At 42.3% G+C, this 22,618-nt stretch overlaps 1 protein-coding gene across 1 annotated transcript in view; it reads left to right on the forward strand.

The window, feature by feature from the left end:
- The window catches only part of LOC127909032 (uncharacterized protein DDB_G0271670-like), a gene marked incomplete at its 3' end in the record, with an annotated part of 109,121 nt that overhangs the window by 2,423 nt on the left and 84,080 nt on the right, over positions 1–22,618 (forward strand). The window lies entirely within an intron of this gene.

Here is a 22,618-nt window from a genome sequence, read left to right on the forward strand (position 1 = left end):
ACACACACACACACACACGCACACGCACACGCACACGCACACGCACACAAACACACACACACACACACACACACACACACACACACACACACACACACACACACACACACACACACACACACACACACGCACACGCACACGCACACGCACACGCACACACGCACACGCACACGCACACGCACACACGCACACACGCTTGTATTTGCTGTTGATGAGGGAAACAGAGATCCTGATTTGTAGCCAGATTTTGTGATAATACGTATGCCACATGAGTAGTATCTGCTGGCAGTGATTGTAGTTTGGCTATTGCATCATGTTAGGCTTTTTTAGTCGTTCATGTTGGATGGTTTTCTGGTCTCTCTTGATGTTCAGGACCGGTGTGCAGTTGAGGGAAATGTCAATGAGGATTAGTATAAGAAGAGGGAAGGACAGGTCACAGGATGACATTCCACAACCCATTGGCTCAGCAGCATTCAAAATGAAACATCACAGTGAGGGCCTCACTCGCCAGCCCTCTGCCATCACTAATGTGTGTGTGTGTGTGTGTGTGTGTAGGGCAGCCCAGCCCCCTAAGTTACTCTTATCAACTGTATGGAAAAGGTTCTTCTCAGGAATTCAGCCTTCTGTGTTGTTCTTGACAGCTCCCATTCTGTCACACCTCTTTGAAGCAGAGGTGTTGTTGTCTTTCCGTCCAGTAGGCCTGATATCTGATTGGTAGTATTACTCAAGAGTAATACTATTGGTCAACAACTCAGATGTTATAAAAAAAAAATATATACAGTGGGGCAAAAAAAGTGGGCCAAAAAAAGCCACCAATTGTGCAAGTTCTCCCACTTAAAAAGATGAGAGGCCTGTCATCATAGGCACACTTCAACTATGACAGACAAAATGAGAAAAAGAAATCCAGAAAATCACATTGTAGGATTTTTAATGAATTTATTTGCAAATTATGGTGGAAAATAAGTATTTGGTCAATAACAAAAGTTTATCTCAATAAACTAATACTAATACTAATATACCCTTTGTTGGCAATGACAGGTCAAACGTTTTCTGTAAGTCTTCACAAGGTTTTCACACACTGTTGCTGGTATTTTGGCCCATTCCTCCATGCAGATCTACTCTAGAGCAGTGATGTTTTGGTGCTGTTGCTGTGCAACACGGACTTTCAACTCCCTCCAAAGATTTTCTATGGGGTTGAGATCTGGAGACTGGCTAGGCCACTCCAGGACGTTGAAAAGCTTCTTACGAAGCCACTCCTTTGTTGCCCGGGCGGTGTGTTGGGATCATTGTCATGCTGAAAGACCCAGCCACATTTCCTCTTCAATGCCCTTGCTGATGGAAGGAGGTTTTCACTCAAAATCTCACGACACATGGCCCCATTCATTCTTTCCTTTACACGGATCAGTCGTCCTAGTCCCTTTGCAGAAAAACAGCCCTAAAGCATGATGTTTCCACCCCCATGCTTCACAGTAGGTATGGTGTTCTTTGGATGCAACTCAACATTCTTTGTCCTCCAAACACGACGAGTTGAGTTTTTACCAAAAAGTTATATTATGATTTCATCTGACCATATGACATTCTCCCAATCTTCTTCTGGATCATCCAAATGCTCTCTAGCAAAATTCAGACGGGCCTGGACATGTACTGGCTTAAGCAGGGGGACACGTCTGGCACTGCAGGATTTGAGTCCCTGGCGGCGTAGTGTGTTACTGATGGTAGTCTTTGTTACTTTGGTCCCAGCTCTCTGCAGGTCATTCACTAGGTCCCCCCGTGTGGTTCTGGGATTTTTGCTCACCGTTCTTGTGATCATTTTGACCCCACGGGGGGAGATCTTGCGTGGAGCCCCAGATCGAGGGAGATTATCAGTGGTCTTGTATGTCTTCCATTTCCTAATAATTGCTCCCACAGTTGATTTCTTTAAACCAAGCTGCTTACATATCGCAGATTCAGTCTTCCAAGCCTGGTGCAGGTCTACAATTTTGTTTCTGGTGTCCTTTGACAGCTCTTTGGTCTTGGCCATAGTGGAGTTTGGAGTGTGACTGTTTGAGGTTGTGGACAGGTGTCTTTTATACTGATAACAAGTTCAAACAGGTGCCATTAATACAGGTAACGAGTGGAGGACAAAGGAGCCTCTTAAAGAAGAAGTTACAGGTCTGTAGGTGACCAAATACTTATTTTCCACCATAATTTGCAAATAAATTCATTAAAAATCCTACAATGTGATTTTCTGGATTTTTTTTCTCATTTTGTCTGTCATAGTTGAAGTGTACCTATGATGAAAATGACAGGCCTCTCTCATCTTTTTAAGTGGGAGAACTTGCACAATTGTTGGCTGACTAAATACTTTTTTGCCCCACTGTATGTCACTCCCTTTGATTCCTTCCCCAGGTGTCATTGTTTCGGTTTCAGTTTCCTGTCTGTGCGTTGTTCGTGTTTCTTGTTTTGTTCATTAAATTATGCACTTCCTGAACTCGCTTCCTGACTCCCAGCGCACACGTTACATAAGGTTAGATTTCGTGTTAGGGTTAGAATTAGTGTTAAGGTTAGTGGAACACCTCGACAACATTCTGCTGAAAAGGCAACGCAGGAAATTTGAAAATATTTTTTTGGAAATATGTCACTTTCACACATTAACAAGTCCAATACAGCAAATGAAAGATAAACATCTTGTTAATCTACCCACCGTGTCCGATTTCAAAAATGCTTTACAGCTAAAGCACAACATATGATTATGTTAGCTCACTGCCAAGTCGATAAAACACACAGCCATTTTTCCAGCCAAAGATAGAAATATAGATAAAATTAATCACTAACCTTTTGTAACGGCGTTCTACGTTTGTCGAAAGAGAGTCGGACCGAAATGCAGCGTGGTGGTTACTCATGTCTTTAATGGAAAAAGCGATACATGAAATAACTATACAAATACAAAACAACAAACGGAACGTAAAACCTAATTACAGCCTATCTGGTGAACACTACACAGAGACAGGAACAATCACCCACAAAATACACAGTGAAACCCCGGCTACCTAAATACGGTTCCCAATCAGAGACAACGAGAATCACCTGACTCTGATTGAGAACCGCCTCAGGCAGCCAAACCTATGCAACACCCCTACTCAGCCGCAATCCCAATAACTACAAAACCCCAATACGAAATACCACAAAATAAACCCATGTCACACCCTGGCCTGACCAAATATATACCAAAACACAAAACACTATGACCAAGGCGTGACACCTTTGATGATCATCAGGTGACACTCATAGAACATCATGTTACACAATACATGTATGTTCTGTTCGATAATGTGCATATTTATATCCAAAAATCTCGCATTACGTGCAGTATTGCTTTGATTCCAAAACATCCGGTGATTTTCTAGAAACACTAATAATAAAAGATACTAGTGTTATTCACAGAATTAAAGATAGACTTGTTATGGCTGCAATCCCCCTATCGGGATAAGTGTCATCAACAACCGCTGAATATTATAACACTACATTCAATAAATATTACTACAAAATATTTATATTCATGAAATTACAAGTGCAATATAGGAAAACACAGCTTATCATTTTGTTAATCCACCTGTCGTGACAGATTTTGAAATTATGTTTTACAGCATAACAATCCAAAGTGTTTCTATAAGTTTATCGATAGTACGACAAAACATTAAGAACACTTAGTATCAGGAAGCTTGGTCACGAAAATCAGAAAAGCAATCAAATTAATCGTTTACCTTTGATGATCTTCAGATATTTTCACTCACGAGACTCCCAGTTACACAACAAATGTTCCTTTTGTTCCATAAAGATTATTGTTATATCCAAAATACCGCGTTATGTTCAGAAATCCACAGGAAAGAGAGGTCACGACAACGCAGATGAACATTTCAAATAGTTTCCATAATGTCCACAGAAACATGTCAAACGTTTTTTATAATCAATCCTGTTTTTAAAATACAGTGGGGAGAACAAGTATTTGAGACACTGCCGATTTTGCAGGTTTTCCTACTTACAAAGCATGTAGAGGGCTGTAATGTTTTATTATAGGTACACTTCAACTGTGAGAAACGGAATCTAAAACAAAAATCCAGAAAATCACATTGTATGATTTTTAAGTAATTAATTTGCATTTTATTGCATGACATAAGTATTTGATCACCTACCAACCAGTAAGAATTCCGGCTCTCACAGACCTGTTAGTTTTTCTTTAAGAAGCCCTCCTGTGTAAGGACGTCAGGAATAAAATTATAGACCTGCACAAGGCTGGGATGGGCTACAGGACAATAGGCAAGCAGCTTGGTGAGAAGGCAACAACTGTTGGCGCAATTATTAGAAAATGGAAGAAGTTCCAGATGACGGTCAATCATCCTCGGTCTGGGGCTCCATGCAAGATCTCACCTCGTGGGGCATCAATGATCATGAGGAAAGTGAGGGACCAGCCCAGAATTACACGGCAGGACCTGGTCAATGACCTGAAGAGAGCTGAGCCCACAGTCTCAAAGAAAACCATTAGTAACGCAGTACGCCGTCATGGATTAAAATCCTGCAGCACACGCAAGCCAGCGCATGTCCAGGCCCGTCTGAAGTTTGCCAATGACCATTTGGATGATCCAGAGGAGGAATGGGAGAAGGTCATGTGGTCTGATGAGACAAAAATAGAGCTTTTTGGTCTAAACTCCACTCGCCGTGTTTGGAGGAAGAAGAAGTATGAGTACAACCCCAAGAACACCATCCCAACCGTGAAGCATGGAGGTGGAATCACCATTCTTTGGGGATGCTTTTCTGCAAAGGGGACAGGAAGACTGCACCGTATTGAGGGGAGGATGGTTGGGGCCATGTATTTCGTGAGATCTTGGCCAACAACCTCCTTCCCTCAGTAAGAGCATTGAAGATGGGTCGTGGCTGGGTCTTCCAGCATGACAACGACCCGAAACACACAGCCAGGGCAACTAAGGAGTAGCTCAGTAAAAAGCATCTCAAGGTCCTGGAGTGGCCTAGTAAGTCTCCAGACCTGAACCCAATAGAAAATATTTGGAGGGAGCTGAAAGTCCGTATTGCCTGAAGGATCTGGAGAAGGTCTGTATGGAGGAGTGGGCCAAAATTTCTGCTGCAATGTGTGCAAACCTGGTCAAGAACTACAGGAAACTTATGATCTCTGTAATTGCAAACAAAGGTTGTACCAAAAATATTTAGTTCTGCTTTTCTGATGTATCAAATACTTATGTGATGCAATAAAATGCAAATTAATTACTTAAAAATCATAAAATGTCATTTTTTGGATTTTTGTTTTAGATTCCGTCTCTCACATTTGAGGTGTACCTATGATATAAATTAAAGACCTCTACATGCTTTGTAAGTAGGAAAACCTGCAAAATCGGCAGTGTATCAAAAACTTGTTCTCCCCACTGTATATAATCGATAATATATCAACCGCAAATGTCTTTCACAGTTGGAGAGGGAAAAGCAATGGCTGTCCAAACTCTGTTGCGCGAGTAAACCTCATGTGACCACTTGACGCGATGTTATCATTCTGGCTAATATTTCTAAATAAAAGCCTGAAACTATGTCTGAAGACTGTTGACACCTTGAGGAAGCGATAGGAAAAGGAATCTGGTTCATATCCCTTTAAATCCAGCAAAGGGAGGCTATGGAACATGGAGTTTTCAAAATAGAAGCCACCTCCTGGTTTGATTTTCCTCAGGGTTTCGCATGTAATATCAGTTCTGTTAAACTCACTGACAATATTTTGACAGTTTTGGAAACTTTAGAGTGTTTCCTATCCAACACTAATAATAATATGCATATATTAGCAAGTGAGACTGAGGAGCTGGCCGTTTACAATGGGCAACTTTTCATCCAAGCTACTCAATACTGCCCCTGCAGCCATATGAAGGTAATGCAACAGCTGTGTCAGATTTTTAAAAATTATGCTTTTTTTTACGGAAAAAGCATAATCTGAGAACGGCGCTCAGAACCCAAAACAGCCAGAGGAATAGCCACCATTTTGTAATCAACAAAGTTAGAACAACACCATAAATATTCACTTACCTTTGATGATCTTCATCAGAAGGTACTCCCAGGAATCCCAGTTTGACAATAAATGACTGATTTGTTCCATAAAGTTCCATCATTTATGTCCAAATAGCCACTTGTTGTTAGCGTGTTCAGCCCAGTAATCCATCTTCATGAGGCACGAGCATTTCATCCAGACAAAAAGTTCCGTTACAGTCCTTTAGAAACATTTCAAACGATGTATGGAATCAATCGTTAGGATGTTTTTAATATAAAACATCAATAATGTTCCAACCGGAGAATTTCTTTGTCTTCAGAAAAAGCACTGGAACGCGAGGTAACTCTGTCGGGAGCGCTCGTCATGAGACGGAGGCACTCTGCCAGACCACTGTCTCAAACAGGTCTCATGAGCCCCTCCTTTATAGTAGAATCCTCATTCAAGTTTCAAAAGACGGTTGACATCTAGTGGAAGCCCTAGGAAGTGCAACCTCATCCATATCTCAATGAGTACTCAGTAGGGCAAGCTTTGAAAAACTACAAACCTCAGATGTCCCACTTCCTGATTGATTTTTTCTCAGGTTTTCGCCTGCTATATGAGTTCTGTTATACTCACAGACATCATTCAAACAGTTTTAGAAACTTCACAGTGTTTTCTATCCAATACTAATAATAATATGCACATATTAGCATCTGGGACAGAGTAGGAGGCAGTTCACTTTGGGTACGCTATTCATCCAAAAGTGAAAATGCTGCCCCTTATCCCAAAAAGGTTAGATTTAGTGTTAAGGGTTCGATTTAGTGTTAGGGCTCGATTTAGTGTCAGGGTTAGATTTAGTGTTAGGGTTAGGGTTAGATTTAGTGTTAAGGTTAGATTTAGTGTTAGGGTTAGAATTAAGTGTAGGGTTAGGAGCTAGGCTTAGTTCTAGGGTTAGGGTTAAGGTTCGGTTATTGGATGAGGGTTAGGGTTACGGTTAGGGTCAGGGTCAGGTTTAGGATTAGGGGTAAGAGGAAATTGGACGGGACTGAATTGTGTCCCCACAAGGGTAGCTATACAAGACTGTGTGTGTGCGTGTCTGTGTAGAGGTCCAAACCACTGACCTCAAAGAAAGGCTTAGTCTGAATATTTCAATGCTGCCCTCTCTCTCTCCCCCTGCTTGTCCCCCTTTCCACCCCTCACCCATTTCCCCCCTCTTTGACTGCAGTGTTGTTGTAGTGAGCGTGTGTAAGAGATGCATGTGTGTGCATCCTAACTCATGGAGTGTTGTGGCTGTGTTCCCTCTGCCTACTCCAACACAGACCTGCTGCCAACTCTCCTATTCTTCTAAATAAAGCAGAGTAAACATTGAGCTGTTATTAAATGTGACGGAGACAGATGGAGCCTGTTGTTTACAAGTTCACTGGCCTACCAGGCATGACACCCTGAACAAAGTTGAGAAAGATGGAGGGAGAGAGAGAGAGGAGAGGAAGGGTGGAAGACTGGTAGTTGCAAAGCGTCTGTAATTAATGTCTAGTAAGATCATTCATCACTGTCTGCATATATCATATCTCTAGTCGGAGGTCATTAGTGGGTGGAACAACACATCTCTCAGATTGATGTAGCATCTCAGCTTTACATTCAGTAACACCGTCTAGACTCAGAGAAGTTAGAATGCAGCTCCACAGAGAGATGTTAATGATGTCCACAGAACTCTTACTGGTGGACCACATGAAGCTCTTCACTCTTTGTGACATGTGGCACTATAGATTCATCTTATTAGATTTCCACTTTGAATGCTAATGTATACAGCAAGAAGGGTATTCATTATTTATTATTTTGGCAGGCCAAAAGTGAAATCTCTTTTACCCAGTGCTCTGTTGGTGATTGTTGGAGGTATCGTACATTGATTATAGTTTTTTGAGCAGATGCCGTTCTCGGTCCTCACCAGACCTATCTTTGAGCAGAGATTACATTCATGCAAAATATATTGCGTCAGTCAACAAAGCAAAGTGTAGGAGAGCCGTTGTGTATAGTGTCCAGGTCACATTCTGAAGTCATGATGAATTGATATTTCCCAATCTGTCACCCAGCTCAGTTGGTGTTGACATTGATATTCATACATCTCAGCAGGCTGTGGGCCGGTTCCCAGTCTTATTCAAATCTGTCCTGAACACAACACAACACACTCAGCACCTTTAGCTGTGAGAATGATAACCCCTTCTACTTGAAGAGGAAATTACAATAGCAATACATCTAGAAGTCTTTCTCTGTGATGTCACCACATGAAACACCTCTCTAATAATGCGATTACATTTAGTGTATGTGTGTGAGTTAGTTTCAATTCAGATGCCTATTTTTCTGCCTGTCTCTTTGTCTGTCACATATGGTCACACCTCACACACACATCCATGGAAACACATACAAACACCCGTTCTTTACAGTGTTAGGCCTTTGATCCTTTCACACATTTTTGTCACTCCTTGAAAATAGCACAGGGGTTTTGTTCATGTGTATAAGTGGTTTGACTGACCCCCTGCTTGATCCCCCCCCTCCCCCTCACGGTGAACTTTGGAAAGGCCAGCTGTTCCCCTTTACGGGATGACTGAAGAGGCGGGTCTACCAGACACTCATTGATTAGAGAAGCATTAATCAAGCCCTGGGATGATCCCCAGCATGTAAAAGGCTGCTTTCTATAGCAAACCAATTACACTTTTTATGGGATGGGAAGGTTAACTGGCTGGATGAGCAATCCGTTTAAATCATTGACACTCGAGGTCTGGAGATGCTTGCAAGGGAAGCGGAGAGGAGAAGAACGGGTCATTTTTGGAGGGAGGGGTGTAGGGTGGAGGGGTGTAGGGGTGAAGGATGGAGGACTGTAGGGTGGAGGGGTGAAGGGTGGAGGGGTGTAGGATGGAGGGGTGAAGGTTGGAGGGGTGAAGGATGGGGTGTTCTGGATGGAGGTGTGAAGGGATGGGGTGTTCTGGGTGGAGGGGTGAAGGATGGAGTGTTCTGGAGGAGGGGTGAAGGATGGAGTGATCTGGAGGGATGGGTGAAGGATGGAGGGTTCTGGAAGAGGGGTGAAGGATGGACTGTTCTGGATGAAAGGGTGAAGGATGGCGTGATCTGGAGGGATGGGTGACAGATGGGGTGTTCTGGGTGGAGGGGTGAAGGATGGGGTGTTCTGGAGGGAGGGGTGAAGGATGGAGTGTTCTGGGTGGAGGGGTGAAGAATGGGGTGTTCTGGGGGAGGGGTGAAGGATGGAGTGTTCTGGAGGAGGGGTGAAGGATGGAGTGATCTGGAGGGATGGGTGAAGGATGGAGGGTTCTGGAAGAGGGGTGAAGGATGGAGTGTTCTGGATGAAAGGGTGAAGGATGGGGTGTTCTGGATGGAGGGGTGAAGGATGGAGTGTTCTGGATGGAGGGGTAAGGGGCATATGGATGCATAGGGGGAGATAGCATAGAGAGAATAAGACCAGTAAAGGTAATTGGGGAGGTTGGGAGTCAAGGATGCATTATGTTGCCATTGTTGCTTTGATAAAGGGATGTCATTCCTCCATGCTGCATCGGTCATGCAGTGGAAGGTGTGTGTGTGTGTGTGTGTGTGTGTGTGTGTGTGTGTGTGTGTGTGTGTGTGTGTGTGTGTGTGTGTGTGTGTGTGTGTGTGTGTGTGTGTGTGTGTGTGTGTGTGTGTGTGTGTGTGTGTGTGTGTGTGTGTGTGTGTTCGATGAGGAGAAGGGACTGAGAAAAGTCCTCTCTTCACTTTAATGAGTCTCATTCCATTAATGATCAGCGCCCTGATCTCCAACTTAATGATGCCACATAGTTGTAGAGGAGCTAAATTAACTTTGTAAAGAGAAACATCATCTCATTACCGTGTAAAGAGAAACATCCTCTCATTACCTTGTAAAGAGAAACATCAAATCAAATGTATTTTATATAGCCCTTCGTACATCAGCTGATATCTCAAAGTGCTGTACAGAAACCCAGCCTAAAACCCCAAACAGCAAGCAATGCAGGTGTAGAAGCATGGTGGCTAGGAAAAACTCCCTAGAAAGGCCAAAACCTAGGAAGAAACCTAGAGAGGAACCAGGCTATGTGGGGTGGCCAGTCCTCTTCTGGCTGTGCCGGGTGGAGATTATAACAGAACATGGCCAATATGTTCAAATGTTCATAAATGACCAGCATGGTCGAATAATAATAAGGCATAACAGTTGAAAATGGAGCAGCAGCACGGTCAGGTGGACTGGGGACAGCAAGGAGTCATCATGTCAGGTAGTCCTGGGACATGGTCCTAGGGCTCAGGTCCTCCGAGAGAGAGAAAGAAAGTGAAAATTAGAGAGAGCATATGTGGGGTGGCCAGTCCTCTTCTGGCTGTGCCGGGTGGAGATTATAACAGAACATGGCCAAGATGTTCAAATGTTCATAAATGACCAGCATGGTCAAATAATAATAAGGCAGAACAGTTGAAACTGGAGTAGCAGCACGGCCAGGTGGACTGGGGACAGCAAGGAGTCATCATGTCAGGTAGTCCTGGGGCATGGTCCTAGGGCTCAGGTCCTCAGAGAGAGAGAAAGAAAGAGAGAAGGAGAGAATTAGAGAACGCACACTTAGATTCACACAGGACACCGAATAGGACAGGAGAAGTACTCCAGATATACCAAACTGACCCTAGCCCCCCGACACATAAACTACTACAGCATAAATACTGGAGGCTGAGACAGGAGGGGTCAGGAGACACTGTGGTCCCATCCGAGGACACCCCCGGACAGGGCCAAACAGGAAGGATATAACCCCACCCACTTTGCCAAAGCACAGCCCCCACACCACTAGAGGGATATCTTCAACCACCAACTTACCATCCTGAGACAAGGCCGAGTATAGCCCACAAAGATCTCCGCCATGGCACAACCCAAGGGGGGGGCGCCAACCCAGACAGGATGACCACATCAGTGAATCAAACCACTCAGGTGACGCACCCCTTCCAGGGACGGTATGAGAGGGCCCCAGTAAGCCAGTGAGCCAGCCCCTGTAATAGGGTTAGAGGCAGAGAATCCCAGTGGAAAGAGGGGAACCGGCCAGGCAGAGACAGCAAGGGCGGTTCGTTGCTCCAGAGCCTTTCCGTTCACCTTCCCACTCCTGGGCCAGACTACACTCAATCATATGACCCACTGAAGAGATGAGTCTTCAGTAAAGGTTGAGACCGAGTTTGCGTCTCTCACATGGGTAGGCAGACCGTTCCATAAAAATTGAGCTCTATAGGAGAAAGCCGTGCCTCCAGCTGTTTGCTTAGAAATTCTAGGGACAATTAGGAGGCCTGCGTCTTGTGACCGTAGCGTACGTGTAGGTATGTACGGCAGGACCAAATCAGAGAGATAGGTAGGAGCAAGCCCATGTAATGCTTTGTAGGTTAGCAGTAAAACCTTGAAATCAGCCCTTGCTTTGACAGGAAGCCAGTGTAGAGAGGCTAGCACTGGAGTAATATGATCACATTTTTGGGTTCTCGTCAGGATTCTAGCAGCCGTATTTAGCACTAACTGAAGTTTATTTAGTGCTTTATCCGGGTAGCCGGAAAGTAGAGCATTGCAGTAGTCTAACCTAGAAGTAACAAAAGCATGGATTAATTTTTCTGCATCATTTTTGGACAGAAAGTTTCTGATTTTTGCAATGTTACGTAGATGGAAAAAAGCTGTCCTTGAAATGGTCTTGATATGTTCTTCAAAAGAGAGATCAGGGTCCAGAGTATTGCCGAGGTCCTTCACAGTTTTATTTGAGACGACTGTACAACCACTAAGATTAATTAACATCCTCTCATTACCGTGTAAAGAGAAACATCCTCTCATTTCCTTGTAAAGAGAAACATCCTCTCATTACCTTGTAAAGAGAAACATCCTCTCATTACCTTGTAAAGAGAAACATCCTCTCATTACCGTGTACAGAGAAACATCCTCTCATTACCTTGTAAAGAGAAACATCCTCTCATTAACTTTTAAAGAAAAACCTCCTCTCATTACCGTGTAAAGAGAAACATCCTCTCATTACCTTGTAAGGAAAAACCTCTCATGAGAAACATCTCATTACCACATCACCAATTCATGAAGTCATATCAAGCAAACTGATTTCAATTAGCTCATAAACCCTTCAGCTTCTAACAACCTCTTTTTTATGAGGCCTAATCTGTCTTCCTGTCCTCCCCTCCAAAATGTGATGAGTCTTTAATCTGTGATGGGATACTCTGTTAATGGGAAAGGTGACATTATATTTACACGCTAGACTTAATTTATTGTCCAGATGGTCTTGTCTGACTCGCTTGGACATATACAGATCTTACATTGTTCAAATAGAAAAATGCTGCTCTATAAACCAACAGCAAGGTTTGATTTTATTTGGAAAGGATCCCAAATTAGAAGCAGGGTTTTGTGGAATCTCTTTCATGTGCTGACTTCAGTGCCACAGTCATTGGAGGCTCAGCAAGCTGCTTTGCTCTCTCAGCCCTTTGAAGTAGAAATGCAGGAATTGATATATTGTTTTAAAGGGGGTACTTGACTTTGTATAACTCAACATGGACCGCTGTCGGTACCTCGACTCGTTCATAATTGATTACAACTTGTTTTATGAAATATGTACAATGCAGCATTAATCATTTATTTATCCCCTGAATTATAGTTGACCACCACCTGTCGACGACCACTTCTAACATAAACGGATTATCAACTTGAGGGTATAACATTTGGTTGAAGAACAAAATGAACTAAACAGATGTGTCATGTCCTGATCTGTTTCACCTGTCCTTGTGCTTGTCTCTCCCCCCCCCCCAGGTGTTGCCCATCTTCCCCATTATCCCCTGGGTACTTATACCTGTGTTTTCTGTCAGTCTGTACCAGTTTGTCTTGTTTGTCAAGTCAACCAGTGTTTTTGTATCAGCTCCTGCTTTCCCCCAGTCTCTCTTTTCTCGTCCTCCTGGTTTTGACCCCTGCCTGTCCTGACCCTGAGCCCGCCCGCCTGACCACTCTGCCTGACCTGACCCTGAGCATACCTGCTGTCCTGTACTTTAGCCCTGTCTCTGGATTACCGACCTCTGCATGACCTGACCCTGACGTCCTGTACCTTAGCCCTGTCTCTGGATTACCGACCTCTGCATGACCTGACCCTGAGCCTGCCGTCCTGTACCTTAGCCCTGTCTCTGGATTACCGACCTCTGCATGACCTGACCCTGAGCCTGCCGTCCTGTACCTTAGCCCCTGTTGCTGTAATAAACATTTCTACTTCAACACGGTCTGCATCTGGGTCTTACCTTATCCTGATAAGATGATCAATTTGAGTGTATAACATTTGGTTGAAGAACAAGATTTGCTAAACAGATTATCAATTTGAAGGTATAAATTGTGGTTGAAAAACAAGATTAACTAAACAGATTATCAATTTGAGGATGTAAAATTTGGTTGAAAAACAAGATTAACTGACACTCAACTCAGTTGAGGCAATAGTACCGTAAGAATAACATATCAAGACTGTTCTACACTGACTGTGAACTGAGAGGTGCTTCTATTCCTTCAAGAATAACATATCAAGACTGTTCCACACTGACTGTGATTAAAGAGGTGCTCCTATTCCTTTAAGAATAACATATTATGACTGTTCCACACTGACTGTGATTAAAGAGGTGCTCCTATTCCTTTAAGAATAACATATCATGACTGTTCCACACTGACTGTGAATAAAGAGGTGCTCCTATTCCTTTAAGAATAACATATCATGACTGTTCCACACTGACTGTGATTAAAGAGGTGCTCCTATTCCTTTAAGAATAACATATCATGACTGTTCCACACTGACTGTGATTAAAGAGGTGCTCCTATTCCTTTATGAATAACATATCATGACTGTTCCACACTGACTGTGAATAAAGAGGTGCTCCTATTCCTTTATGAATAACATATCAAGACTGTTCCACACTGACTGTGAACTGAGAGGTGCTCCTATTCCTTTAAGAATAACATATCATGACTGTTCCACACTGACTGTGATTAAAGAGGTGCTCCTATTCCTTTATGAATAACATATCATGACTGTTCCACACTGACTGTGAATAAAGAGGTGCTCCTATTCCTTTATGAATAACATATCATGACTGTTCCACACTGACTGTGAATAAAGAGGTGCTCCTATTCCTTTATGAATAACATATCATGACTGTTCCACACTGACTGTGAATAAAGAGGTGCTCCTATTCCTTTATGAATAACATATCAAGACTGTTCCACACTGACTGTGAACTGAGAGGTGCTCCTATTCCTTTAAGAATAACATATCATGACTGTTCCACACTGACTGTGATTAAAGAGGTGCTCCTATTCCTTTAAGAATAACATATCATGACTGTTCCACACTGACTGTGATTAAAGAGGTGCTCCTATTCCTTTATGAATAACATATCATGACTGTTCCACACTGACTGTGAATAAAGAGGTGCTCCTATTCCTTTATGAATAACATATCAAGACTGTTCCACACTGACTGTGAACTGAGAGGTGCTCCTATTCCTTTAAGAATAACATATCATGACTGTTCCACACTGACTGTGATTAAAGAGGTGCTCCTATTCCTTTAAGAATAACATATCATGACTGTTCCACACTGACTGTGATTAAAGAGGTGCTCCTATTCCTTTATGAATAACATATCATGACTGTTCCACACTGACTGTGATTAAAGAGGTGCTCCTATTCCTTTATGAATAACATATCAAGACTGTTCCACACTGACTGTGATTAAAGAGGTGCTCCTATTCCTTTATGAATAACATATCATGACTGTTCCACACTGACTGTGATTAAAGAGGTGCTCCTATTCCTTTATGAATAACATATCATGACTGTTCCACACTGACTGTGATTAAAGAGGTGCTCCTATTCCTTTAAGAATAACATATCATGACTGTTCCACACTGACTGTGAACTGAGAGGTGCTTCTATTCCTTTAAGAATAACATATCATGACTGTTCCACACTGACTGTGATTAAAGAGGTGCTCCTATTCCTTTATGAATAACATATCATGATTATTCCACACTGACTGTGATTAAGTTAAAGAGGTGCTCCTATTCCTTTAAGAATAACATATCATGACTGTTCCACACTGACTGTGAACTGAGAGGTGCTTCTATTCCTTTAAGAATAACATATCAAGACTGTTCCACACTGACTGTGATTAAAGAGGTGCTCCTATTCCTTTAAGAATAACATATCATGACTGTTCCACACTGACTGTGATTAAAGAGGTGCTCCTATTCCTTTAAGAATAACATATCATGACTGTTCCACACTGACTGTGATTAAAGAGGTGCTCCTATTCCTTTAAGAATAACATATCATGACTGTTCCACACTGACTGTGAATAAAGAGGTGCTCCTATTCCTTTAAGAATAACATATCATGACTGTTCCACACTGACTGTGATTAAAGAGGTGCTCCTATTCCTTTAAGAATAACATATCATGACTATTCCACACTGACTGTGATTAAAGAGGTGCTCCTATTCCTTTAAGAATAACATATCATGACTATTCCACACTGACTGTGATTAAAGAGGTGCTCCTATTCCTTTAAGAATAACATATCACGACTATTCCACACTGACTGTGAATACAGCGGTGCTCCTATTCCTTTAAGAATAACATATCATGACTATTCCACACTGACTGTGATTAAAGAGGTGCTCCTATTCCTTTAAGAATAACATATCACGACTATTCCACACTGACTGTGAATACAGCGGTGCTCCTATTCCTTTAAGAATAACATATCATGACTATTCCACACTGACTGTGATTAAAGAGGTGCTCCTATTCCTTTAAGAATAACATATCACGACTATTCCACACTGACTGTGATTAAAGAGGTGCTCCTATTCCTTTAAGAATAACATATCACGACTATTCCACACTGACTGTGAATACAGCGGTGCTCCTATTCCTTTATGAATAACATATCATGACTATTCCACACTGACTGTGATTAAAGAGGTGCTCCTATTCCTTTAAGAATAACATATCACGACTATTCCACACTGACTGTGATTAAAGAGGTGCTCCTATTCCTTTAAGAATAACATATCACGACTATTCCACACTGACTGTGAATACAGCGGTGCTCCTATTCCTTTAAGAATAACATATCACGACTATTCCACACTGACTGTGATTAAAGAGGTGCTCCTATTCCTTTAAGAATAACATATCACGACTATTCCACACTGACTGTGATTAAAGAGGTGCTCCTATTCCTTTAAGAATAACATATCACGACTATTCCACACTGACTGTGAACTGAGAGGTGCTTCTATTCCTTTAAGAATAACATATCACGACTATTCCACACTGACTGTGAATACAGCGGTGCTCCTATTCCTTTTAGAATAACATGTTATGACAGATTTTTCTGTGCTTCGTTGATCCATTGTGGCAGAGTGGAGGCGTAGAGAGGAGTCTTTAAAAAGGTTCAAATAGCAGATGGGCAATTCCACGGAAAAAGAAAAATCAGATTTTTCACTTTAAAGGGCATGTCAAGAAAATACCAATCATTCTGTTATTGTGGAATTTCCCAGATATCGTTATTTCCATGTTAACGATGCAGCTCATCAAGACAGCCCTGATGGTTTTGTAATCTCAAGGAACGCTTGAAGCACACAAATATAAAAGATACATAGTTTACTGTACCAGTACAGTTAGTATAACAGGCACGCTAAAAAAGGCATGCTAGAACAACAGGCATGCTAAAACAACAGGCATGCTAAAACAACAGGCATACTAAAACAACAGGCATGCAAAATTAACAGGCATGCTAAAACAACAGGCATGCTAAAACAACAGGCATGCTAAAACAACAGCAATGCTAAAACAACAGGCATGCTAAAACAACAGGCATGCTAAACAACAGGCATGCTAAAACAACAGGCATGCTAAAACAACAGGAATGCCAAAACAACTGGCATGCCAAAACAACAAGCATGCTAAAACAACAGGCATGCTAAAACAACAGGCATGCTAAAACAACAGGCATGCCAAAACAACAGGCATACTAAAACAACAGGCATACTAAAACAACAGGCATGCTAAAACAACAGGCATGCTAAAACAACATGCATGCTAAAACAACAGGCATGCCAAAACAACAAGCATGCTAAAACAACAGGGATGCTAAAACAACATGCATGCCAAAACAACAGGGATGCTAAAACAACATGCATGCTAAAACAACAGGCATGCTAAAACAACAGGCATGCTAAAACAACATGCATGCTAAAACAACAGGCATGCTAAAACAACAGGGATGCTAAAACAACATGCATGCCAAAACAACAGGGATGCTAAAACAACATGCATGCTAAAACAACAGGCATGCTAAAACAACAGGCATGCTAAAACAACAGGCATGCTAAAACAACATGCATGCTAAAACAACAGGGATGCTAAAACAACATGCATGCTAAAACAACAGGGATGCTAAAACAACAGGCATACTAAAACAACAGGGATGCTAAAACAACAGGCATGCAAAATTAACAGGCATACTAAAACAACAGGGATGCTAAAACAACAGGGATGCTAAAACAACAGGCATGCAAAATTAACAGGCATACTAAAACAACAGGCATGCTAAAACAACAGGGATGCTAAAACAACAGGCATGCAAAATTAACAGGCATACTAAAACAACAGGCATGCTAAAACAACAGGGATGCTAAAACAACAGGCATGCAAAATGAACAGGCATACTAAAACAACAGGGATGATAAAACAACATGCATGCCAAAACAACAGGCATGCTAAAACAACCGGGATGCCAAAACAACAGGCATGCTAAAACAACAGGCATGCCAAAACAACAGGCATGCTAAAACAACAGGGATGCTAAAACAACAGGCATGCAAAATTAACAGGCATACTAAAACAACAGGGATGATAAAACAACATGCATGCCAAAACAACAGGGATGATAAAACAACATGGATGCCAAAACAACAGGCATGCTAAAACAACAGGCATGCCAAAACAACAGGGATGCCAAAACAACAGGCATGCTAAAACAACAGGCATGCCAAAACAACTGGCATGCTAAAACAACAGGGATGCTAAAACAACAGGGATGATAAAACAACATGCATGCTAAAACAACAAGCATGCTAAAACAACAGGGATGCTAAAACAACAGGGATGCTAAAACAACAGGGATGATAAAACAACATGCATGCTAAAACAACAAGCATGCTAAAACAACAGGGATGCTAAAACAACAGGGATGCTAAAACAACAGGGATGATAAAACAACATGCATGCTAAAACAACAAGCATGCCAAAACAACCGGGATGCTAAAACAACAGGCATGCTAAAACAACAGGGATGCTAAAACAACAGGCATGCAAAATTAACAGGCATACTAAAACAACAGGGATGATAAAACAACATGCATGCCAAAACAACAGGCATGCTAAAACAACAGGGATGCTAAAACAACATGCATGCTAAAACAACAGGCATGCCAAAACAACCGGCATACTAAAACAACAGGCATGCTAAAACAACAGGCATGCTAAAACAACAGGCATGCCAAAACAACAGGCATACTAAAACAACAGGGATGATAAAACAACATGCATGCCAAAACAACAGGCATGCTAAAACAACAGGCATGCTAAAACAACCGGGATGCCAAAACAACTGGCATGCTAAAACAACAGGCATGCCAAAACAACTGGCATGCTAAAACAACAGGGATGCTAAAACAACAGGCATGCCAAAACAACAGGGATGCTAAAACAACATGCATGCCAAAACAACAGGGATGCTAAAACAACAGGCATGCTAAAACAACAGGGATGCTAAAACAACATGCATGCTAAAACAACAGGGATGCTAAAACAACAGGGATGCTAAAACAACATGCATGCCAAAACAACAGGGATGCTAAAACAACAGGGATGCTAAAACAACATGCATGCTAAAACAACAGGGATGCTAAAACAACATGCATGCCAAAACAACAGGGATGCTAAAACAACATGCATGCTAAAACAACCGGGATGCTAAAACAACATGCATGCCAAAACAACAGGGATGTTAAAACAACAGGCATGCCAAAACAACAGGCATACTAAAACAACAGGCATGCTAAAACAACAGGCATACTAAAACAACAGGCATGCTAAAACAACAGGCATGCTAAAACAACAGGCATACTAAAACAACAGGCATGCTAAAACAACAGGCATACTAAAACAACAGGCATGCTAAAACAACAGGCATGCTAAAACAACAGGCATGCTAAAACAACAGGGATGCTAAAACAACAGGCGTGCTAAAACAACAGGCATGCTAAAACAACAGGCATGCTAAAACAACAGGCGTGCTAAAACAACAGGCGTGCTAAAACAACAGGCATGCTAAAACAACATGCATGCTAAAACAACAGGCATGCTAAAACAACATGCATGACAAAACAACAGGCATGCCAAAACAACAGGCATGCCAAAACAACAGGCATGCTAAAACAACAGGCATGCTAAAACAACAGGCATGCTAAAACAACAGGCATGCTAAAACAACATGCATGCTAAAACAACAGGCATGCTAAAACAACAGGCATGCTAAAACAACAGGCATGCTAAAACAACAGGCATGCTAAAACAACATGCATGCTAAAACAACAGGCATGCTAAAACAACAGGCAAGCCAAAACAACAGGCATGCCAAAACAACAGGCATGCTAAAACAACAGGCATGCCAAAACAACAGGCATGCTAAAACAACAGGCATGCTAAAACAAAGCAAGGCTTGAAATGTTTTGTGTATCTAGTCCATCTTCCAGCATAGAAAAGTGTTGCTGTCCATGGTCCTGAATTTGGCTCTGGCTTTGCAGTAGACAGTAAAACTAGTCTGTCCACCCAAGTGTTTATTCAGACTCTGTTAGAGCCGATTTGGACATATTTGTATAAAAGACCGAACATATGGAGCTCCATGTATATTTGTGTAAATATATTAAATATTAATGTAAATGATTAAATATTAGGTACGTACCTTTATGATTAATATTTACCTGATTGAGATATATTCATTTGTTGTTAGTTTTTGGCCCCCCCTCTTGCCTATTCATTGTATTGTGGTAAGTGTGTTAGGATAAAGGCAGGAAGTTGGGCCTTCGGGAGAGGGAGTCCTTGCTAGATGCGGGAGCGGTATAGTTTTTTGACCATACAGACATGTCATAATATGTATTTTCCATATAAAGTCATCTATGCTTTAAGTTGATTGGAGAATCATTTATTTGTTAGATATAAGAAGAATAAATATTTTTGTTGCACCATATCCCTGGATGTCATGGAATGTTTGGCCGTTTGGAAACCTTGAGTGTGGACTGTATGCGTACCAAACAACCCCGCTTCAGGCTTGGGCAGTGGCTATGGTAAAGAGGAAAGGAAGCCACTACAGACTCCTTCCCTTCCCTCCACATACAGTACACATGTCAAGAGCTATAGTGTCAAAGGAGGTCCGTGTGCAGCCAGGCCAGCCAGCCACTCTCAGCCCACTGGTCTCCTCATGTCAGCCCCGGTGACAGCCTCTCTCAGCCTCTCTCTGCTGGTGGCCAGTCCCTCAGTGGGACTCAGACATGATGTGCTCTCCCTGCTGGCCCTCCACCTGCACCAGGGTCTGGTTGACTGATCATCATCTTTTTTGAAGGGTAATTTAATTGTCCTGAATTTTCAGAGGGTATTCATAAAGGCAGGTGTCCACTCAGAGTTTATTGGGATTGCTTATGCAAAAAAGGGATTTGTTAAAATGTTAAGTTTGTGTGTGTATGCACTGTATCAGTATCAGCCCATTTCCCTTAATAAGATAGTTGCAGAATTTTCCAAATTCGGACAATCTGTTCAGGCAACATAATTCTCTGAAGCCATTGTGCAAGCTGTTTGACTGCTACTTATATTAAACATAAAATGACAAAGTGTCGTAGGAAACCCTTCAGCAGTGACAAGTACAATGTTCATATCTTCAGGCATATTTTCACACCCAGGGGACAGTGGGAGAAGGGGGATGTTGGGCGAGGGGAGACGATGAACGATACATACATTCGATCAGTGTTACATGAAGAACAGTAAATGATTGACAAACAGTCACAGCTGGCTCAGATGGACAGCCCTGCTCCACAAAAGACAAGGCCAGTGATTTTAACAGAGTGTGTCCGTGTGCACGTGCATGCATGTGCGTGTCCACAAGTGTGTGACTGAGTGTGTGTGTCCATCTGTGTCTATGCCCTCAGGGAACACGGACTTGAAATGCTATTGCAGGCCAAAGTGTGCATTCTTCAACGTCTGTCTGTTCCCCAGTCATTGTCATCCACTCTGCTTCAGGCAGTAGAGGTAGAGGTGGCTGTTCAACCTGATCTTCCCTTGTCACCTGTCTAGACATCAGAAAGATAACATCAACTGTTTTAATCCATCCAGACCTGAGAGTCTAACAGAGAGATATTGGTATTTCAGCACCTATTAATCTCTGGGACTGACAGACACATATTATGTGTTAAACAATGTACTGTACACCTACAGTAAGTGAAATAAAGGCTTCTGTTTTACACACATTATGTACACCACATGTGTCAAGCTCATTCCATGGAGGGCTGAATGTCTGAGCATTTCAAATAACATGTTAACATGCCTTTCGTTCTCCACACCTCAATTTACAAAATGGATGAGTCTCTGTGTATGTCTCTCTGGGTTAAAGCCACACTCTGTCAACCGCAGAGTGTCTATAGTTGGCTCATTGCTCTATTACTGTATTTAATGTTCTTCAGAGCTGTCTTGGCTATTATTACTGCCATTTCAAATTGACTGGATTGTGCTGGAAATAATGATTGACATGACAAGTGCTTGAGGGGCGAGCTGAGGGCTGTCTCATTACTGAGGGCAGCAGATTATTGTGTATGTATGTCAGGGGAGAGACATCTCTATCAGAGTATACAGCTCCGTGACGAGTGCTCGTCAGATTATACAGACCTGTGACTAGTGCTCGTCAGATTATACAGCCCTGTGAATAGTGCTCGTCAGATTATACAGACCTGTGACTAGTGCTCGTCAGAGTATACAGCCCTGTGACTAGTGCTCGTCAGATTATACAGACCTGTGACTAGTGATCATCAGAGTATACAGACCTGTGACTAGTGCTCGTCAGATTATACAGACCTGTGACTAGTGCTCGTCAGAGTATACAGCCCTGTGACTAGTGCTCGTCAGATTATACAGACCTGTGACTAGTGCTCGTCAGATTATACAGACCTGTGACGAGTGCTCGTCAGATTATACAGACCTGTGACTAGTGCTCGTCAGAGTATACAGCCCTGTGACTAGTGCTCGTCAGAGTATACAGCCCTGTGACTAGTGCTCGTCAGATTATACAGACCTGTGACTAGTGCTCGTCAGAGTATACAGCCCTGTGACTAGTGCTCGTCAGATTATACAGACCTGTGACTAGTGCTCGTCAGAGTATACAGCCCTGTGACTAGTGCTCGTCAGAGTATACAGCCCTGTGACTAGTGCTCGTCAGATTATACAGACCTGTGACTAGTGCTCGTCAGA

This window comes from Oncorhynchus keta, chromosome 18, assembly GCF_023373465.1.
Source record: "Oncorhynchus keta strain PuntledgeMale-10-30-2019 chromosome 18, Oket_V2, whole genome shotgun sequence".
Classification (NCBI taxonomy): Eukaryota; Metazoa; Chordata; class Actinopteri; order Salmoniformes; family Salmonidae; genus Oncorhynchus; species Oncorhynchus keta.